At 56.4% G+C, this 6,346-nt stretch overlaps 1 protein-coding gene across 2 annotated transcripts in view; it reads left to right on the top strand.

Annotated features, from left to right (window-relative positions):
• LOC102021923 (malonyl-CoA decarboxylase, mitochondrial) overlaps positions 1-6,346 on the top strand; it is a 47,409-nt gene that overhangs the window by 27,829 nt on the left and 13,234 nt on the right. The window lies entirely within an intron of this gene.

Genomic DNA, 6,346 nt, shown 5'->3' with positions numbered 1-6,346 from the left:
GATGGATGGATGGATGACTGGATGGATGGATGACTGGATGGATGGATGGATGGATGGATGACTGGATGGATGGATGGATGACTGGCTGGCTACAGCCCCAGCCCTGTAGCCAGGGTCCACTTCATGGGCACATGACCCTCAGAATAGGCCACACTGGGTGAAGCTCTGCTGTTACCATTTTGAAATCTTTGTAACTGTTGAGCAAGGAGCCCCAGGTGTGCATTCTCTCCTGAGGTTGTGCCGCATCCCTGGCTCCAGCCACATGACTTCTCAACCCACAGAGATGTTGGCTGCTGGGGTGGCTTGTGAGACAGTGCTCCCTCTCACCCAGCCTGCAGGCCTGCCATATGTAAGAATAGTCTAGACCAGGGCCAGAGCAGATCTGACCCCACGGCCAGCTGGGGAGGCACGATCTGCCCGACCAGATGAGTGGAGAGCAGAGGGCGGATTGGCAGGAGGAGGAAGTCTGGAGCTGAGTGGCCTGGAGTCAGGCCCAGAATCTGCGACGGCAGCAGCCCATCCTTGCCCAGGCTTGTGAGGCGAGAGCTGGCTCTGAGTGGGCAGAGCCGGGCCCAGCCTGGTAGAGTTTTCTCCCGTGCCTCAGACCCTCCATCGGGCATCGTGGCCCTGAGCACAGACATTGCTGCAGACGAGGATGGCTTGGGCACCTCCAGTGCAGCACAGTCCCCAAAACTGCTGTCTCCAGCCCGGATAGCGAGGCCGCTCCCTGTCCTCCATCGGACACCAACGTGCCCAGCTCTAGGCCTGCCCAGACCTGACTGTGCTGACTGGCAGCACCCCGGCCCCACAGGAGGCAGCAGCAACCAAGGTCAAAGGCAGGAGGGAAGTCGGCCCTGGAGCCCAGGCCTATTGGGTCCTGCCAGGCATGGCCCTGTTACGAGGCAGGGCACCTATGCAGACAGGCCCCTGGCCCCTGCCCTGTGCTCAGCACAGTGCCCGGCTGCAGCTCAAATTGCCCCCGTTAAAGGGGTGAGTCCTACTTTGTCACTGCGGAAAGCTTGGGAATACAGCTCCGCAAAGGCCCGTCTCATTCGCGGGGATGCTGGTGGGAAGGGCGGTGATGGTGCTGAAGGCGATGGCGACGGTGGGGTCGGCACTGAGCACGGTGGTCAGGGTGACGGCGAAGACGGCGACAGTGACGGAGATGACGGTGACAGTGACCAGAAGCAACCCAAGGCTCACTGTGGTCCCTCTACTCAGGGCGATACAGAGGAGAAGGTCCCACCTTGTGTTTGGGGAGGAACTGGGTGAGGCTGGGCAGGTGATCCAGGCTGCAGCCACGCACCGCCATCAAGCGGCATGGCTGGGCCCCGCTGTCCCAACTTGCCCAGCTGACAGTGCCCTCCTCCAGGGCTGATGTGAAGATTACCCACAGGCCGAGTGCTGCCCCCGCCGGCCTGGGTTTGGTTAGGGTATGATGGCCACAGCCTTTCTTTCATCATAGCCTGTTCTGGTCATTCTCTGCTTCGCCAGCCATGGCCATTCAGTGCCCCTCTTCCCAGGCTGCCCTGTCCCCCAGCAGTGGCGCCCTTCTCTGCTGCTTTGGAAGATCCCCGTGCGTGGTGGATGAGCTCCTTGGTCACCTTGGAATGCCCACTTGAGCTGAGTCAGCGTGGTTTTGGGTGCAGAAGGCCCACCTGAGGAATGTTGCCAACAGCATAAAAGGAGAACTGGAGGGGAAGATGGTGCTGTTGATTCTTCTGGAGAAGCTTGTCTCGCTGGTTTTCCTGATTTGAACTCAGCTGTTCTCATCGGAGGAGCTCGGGGCCTCGCTGTCACTGAGGATGGCTGCAGTTCTCTTCCTGGGAGCTACAGTCCGTACCTTGAGGACCGCTTCCTGGCTCCGGTGCAGATCCCTCAGCCTGCTGGCACAGATCCTTCATCCCGCTGGCGCAGACTTTGTAGCTTCCACCGCTGGCCTTCGGGCCTTCCCAGCGCAGATCCTGATAACAGACTTGCATGAGACATTGTCCTGGGTCTAGGCCTCCAGCTGGACTCATGGAGGACGCTGCCGCGGGACCCAGGCCCTCAGCTGGAGTCTTCGGATTCTAGTGCATGGACAGATCTCCCACGCTGCTGTGCACTTGACTGTCTGGGTGAATATTATAAAAATCATCCTATGAATTATGTGTCCTGTATTGAATCTTTTCCTGTCTAAACCCTGACCACTGCTCCATGAGTGTGGTCAGAGGCCCAAAGAGCTCCCGAATCGCAACCCAAAGCAGGAGTTTCCGTCCCCTTGAAGACGTGTTCAGACTCCAGCCAGGAGGAAGACTCCCTCCTCACAGGCTGGCAGGACACCAGCCAGTCAAGGGCCACTGGATGGGCTGCTTCCCTGGGCCCCAGGCCGCCCCTTTTCTCTTCCTGCCTGTGCTCTCTGGGTGTCTCCAGTCCCACTTTGCATATAGCCTTTTTGCCAGCAGTGCCCACACTTCCACGCCAGCCACGCCTCGTGATCCCACCCTGGGCCTCCGTGCACGGGCATCCCGAGTGCCCAAGACCCATGCTGGTCCCGCGCCTCACGCTGTCTCTCCCCTCCCACTCTGCTCCGCCCTCTCACCGTCCATCTCCAGTGGTGGCTGGAGACACCAGTGATGACCACGCAAGCACATGCAGCTCTCCCCAGGTCCTCACTCAGGTTTGCAGCTTGTGACCTCTGGCTGGGAGTCTTTGCACTGTAGGGAACAGCAGCCGCCACACACCAGGGCTCTTCAGATTGGGGTTCAGGGGTCTGACACGTAGCAGTCACCGCTGCCCACTGCCCGCTGCCCAGGTTTCACCCATCAGTAAGTCACTCACGCGGCTCCGGAAGGGGCATAGATCCCATCCACTCTCCCACCTGCCAGTGTGCTGGCCAGAAGCAGGGCCAGCTCACCCTGCACAGCCACCACAGCTGCCAGCTCCTGTGTCCTCTCCTGCCCACCCGTGCCATCCCCGGCGCAAAGCCCACGCCCGGGCGCCCGGTGCAGCCAGGGATGTCTGAGCTGTCCCCCGGGCTGCAGGCTCTGGGACCGGCTGGGCCAGTCTCCTAGGGCACCGCCCTCCTTTCTGCCTGGCTCCTCCAGCAAAACCCCAATCCAGCCGGCTTTCACGTGAGCCCCCACCCACCTCCCGTGACCCTCTGCAGCCACGAGGCCCAGCCCAGAGGAAGCACCACCTCCTATGGGGCTTTCCAGGGTGCCCAACGCCCCCACTTCTGATGCTCTGCAAAGCCCCTCTTATTTCCTGCACCCTGGCTCAGGACTGTACAGGACATGCTTGTCGGCTTGCATGGTGCCATCAGGAGGACAGTGACTTCCTGGGTTAGTGGAGAACACGCTATGAAATCCGGGGAGGAGCCCGGCACAGTGGGGCTGGGAGAGGCCTGGTCCCGAGGCCATCTCTGCTCACGCAGACAGCAGAGAATCAGAGCTGGGTCCCGAGAGGTTTGCAGAGGGTGAGACTGGGGTACAGGAGCTCCCGAGTCATCCTGCAGAGCCTGAGGAGGAGGGGCACCGAGTGGGGGTGAGGTAAGGGCAGCCGGGAGCCGTGGAGGAGGTGGGGGGGCAGGATCTGTGTCTCAGTCTCCGAGAGGCATCCGGGCTTGGTAGGGAAGGGCAGGACTTCTCTCCTCCTCTGTCCTTGGACGGGAGTGGCGCCCCTGGTCCCCTCCTGGGACTTGCAGGTGCTGGGGCACAGTTGCCCCCTGCTCCTAGGCCATGCTATCTCCCGTCGTGACACTGGGGTCACCACCCTCACCTCTCCACAGAGCCAAGGCCAGGGCAGTTGGCAAAGCCTGATAAGGTGGCAGCAGGGGGTGTTTTTTGCACCTCATGAGACAGAAGGGAAAGGGAGCTGAAGGCAACGGTGCCGGAGCGCAAACAGCTCGATGGCCTCTGGCTGCTGGGGCCCCCTGGCGGGGCAATGAGCTTGGACCAGCACAGGTCACAACCTGTTAGGACAGACGGGAGGTGTGGGCGAGGGGCCGCTGGGGTCTACAGACCTCACTGGCCTAACAGTGAAATCCCAGCCCACAGGGGCACTCGACCCACGGAACTACTGTCTTGGCTTGTAATGCGTGATACATGTTGTGGACTTGAGAGGTTTAGAAGTGTAACTCAGCAGGGGGCCAGGTCCTCACTTTATAAACATTCTGAGCTTGTGGAAGAGGAGGGCAGGGAGGTGGTGTGGGCGTGGGTGGCGTGCCTGCATACAGTAAAAGGAAGGAAAAGGGGCTTGCTCCCCCACTTCGCTCTTGCTGCTTTTGCTGTCTTGTGCCGCCTTGGACTGTTAGTTGCCCCGGTGCCATGCGCGCTGCCTTGCAGCCAGCTGATTAGAGACTGCAACCTCCATAAACTGAGCTACATAAACCTTTCCGTCATTAATTTTGTATTTTGTCTTAGCAACAAGAGAAAAGTAACGAAGATATAGCAGAAGAGTCAGTGGAGACCAGCAGGACCCTCAAGGGCAGAGTCAGGCAGGGGGCCCTGGTTTTCAGAAAAACGAGACAGGCACGCACTAAAACTTGACCTCTGAGGCTGACAGTCCCTCCAGGCAGCTTCCAGCCTGTGCTCAGGGTGAGGAGGAGCTACAGAGAGCCGCTGTCACCCCGGGGCACCCTGCGATCTCCAGATGGCTGTCACCCATCAGTGTCTTGCTGTGCTGCAGCGTGGTCTGAAGCAGGCAGTGCAGACAGGGCCCTAGGGGGAGCGTCCCACCCTATTCTACAGGCCTGCTCCTCAAGCTCAAGGGAACAGTAGAACTTCCTGGAAGGCCTGGAAAGTCCAGGTGGCTGGGCCCATCCAGAACTTCTGATCAGCAGGTGCAGGGCAGGCCTGGGACTCTGCATTTGTGTTAAGTCCCTGGCGGCTGCTGACACCTTGAGAACTGCCACCCTGGAGCCTGTTGTCTGGGAGATGGGGGCTGTGTGACTGGCAAGTTAGTGGGTCACTACGAAGATGCCCAGAAGGTGGTAGGCAGAGGAGAGGGCTCCTCACCACTTCTGGAGCACCTATGGTTGCCAGGCAACGAGCTGCCTTGGCAACAGATCTTATTAACTGTAGTCCAGAGATAAGGAGATCAAACTCCAGAGAAGTGGAATGACTTGCCTGAGAACACACAGCTAATCAATTCCAGAGCAGAGATGAAGCCACGGACAGAACCCTTTCCTCTGTCTCCTCGGCCAGCAAGGGAGCTGTGCTCACTGGAGAAAGGGGCTTTATGATGTGCCGGGTTCTGCCTTTATCACTGGCTGAGTCAAAATTGGTACCAAAAACTTCAAAGACAAAGAAAGCATTATCAGCCCAGGGGCATGTGATATAAAGCCACAATGGGACGTCCATGCTCAAAGTGTTTTAGAAGTCTACCAAGAAAGTACAAAAGCAACCAGACTAATTAATTCAGTTAATATTTGTTGAGCTACTACTATTTCCTGCACCCTGTGCTGGGCATCTGTGATACAAGTGAAGGATGCCAAGCAAAGAAAATCTTTATCCCATTGAATCGCTTTTAATTTAAAATGACGATGATGGTTTATTACACGAAATAATAGAAATTGAAATTTTAAAAATCCGTCTGACACATCAAATTAAAAAGCTTTTACACAGCAAAGGAAATAACCAACAGAGTGGAGAGACAACCTACAGAGTGGGAAAAAAGTGTTTGCCAGCTGCTCTTCAAACAGAAGACTAACATCTAGAATATATACAAAACTCAAAACATTAGACCTCTCCAAAGAGAAAAAAAAAAAAACAATATGGGCAGCTGAGATGAACAGACACTTCTTCGAAGAAGAACAAATGGCCAATAAATACATAAAAAAATGTTCAGCATCTTTGACCATTAAGAAATGCAAACCGAAAGAACACTGAGACACCGCCTCACCCCAGGAAGAATGGCCATCATCAAGAAATCAAATAATAGCAAATGCTGGTGAGGGCCAGGGAGATAGCTCAGCGGTACAAGCGCCTACCTGGCAAGTGCCAAGTCCCGAGTTCGAGTCCCGGTACCAAAAAAACAAACAAAAAACAAATGCTGGCGAGATTGTGGGGAGAAGGGAACCCTACTACACATTGCAGGTGGGAAATATAGACCAGTACAGCCACTACGGAAATCAGTGTGGAGACTCTTCAGAAAACTCAAACTAGAAATTCCACGTGACCCAGCCGTTCCCCTCCGAGGTACCACAGTGACGCACGCAGACACACGTTTATAGCAGCACAGCTCATCATAGCTAAGTGGGTGCACTGTGAGGCCATCATGTTAATGAAATAAATCAGACACACAAGTTTAATTCTCCTGTGAGGAACCCAAAGTACAAATGAAGAACAAGATAGAAGATCATAAA

Source organism: Chinchilla lanigera, unplaced genomic scaffold (genome assembly GCF_000276665.1).
Source record: "Chinchilla lanigera isolate Chin_1 unplaced genomic scaffold, ChiLan1.0 scaffold00163, whole genome shotgun sequence".
Classification (NCBI taxonomy): Eukaryota; Metazoa; Chordata; class Mammalia; order Rodentia; family Chinchillidae; genus Chinchilla; species Chinchilla lanigera.
The sequence above is the reverse complement of the archived record's forward strand: the minus strand, read 5'-3'. Positions and strand labels throughout refer to the sequence as shown.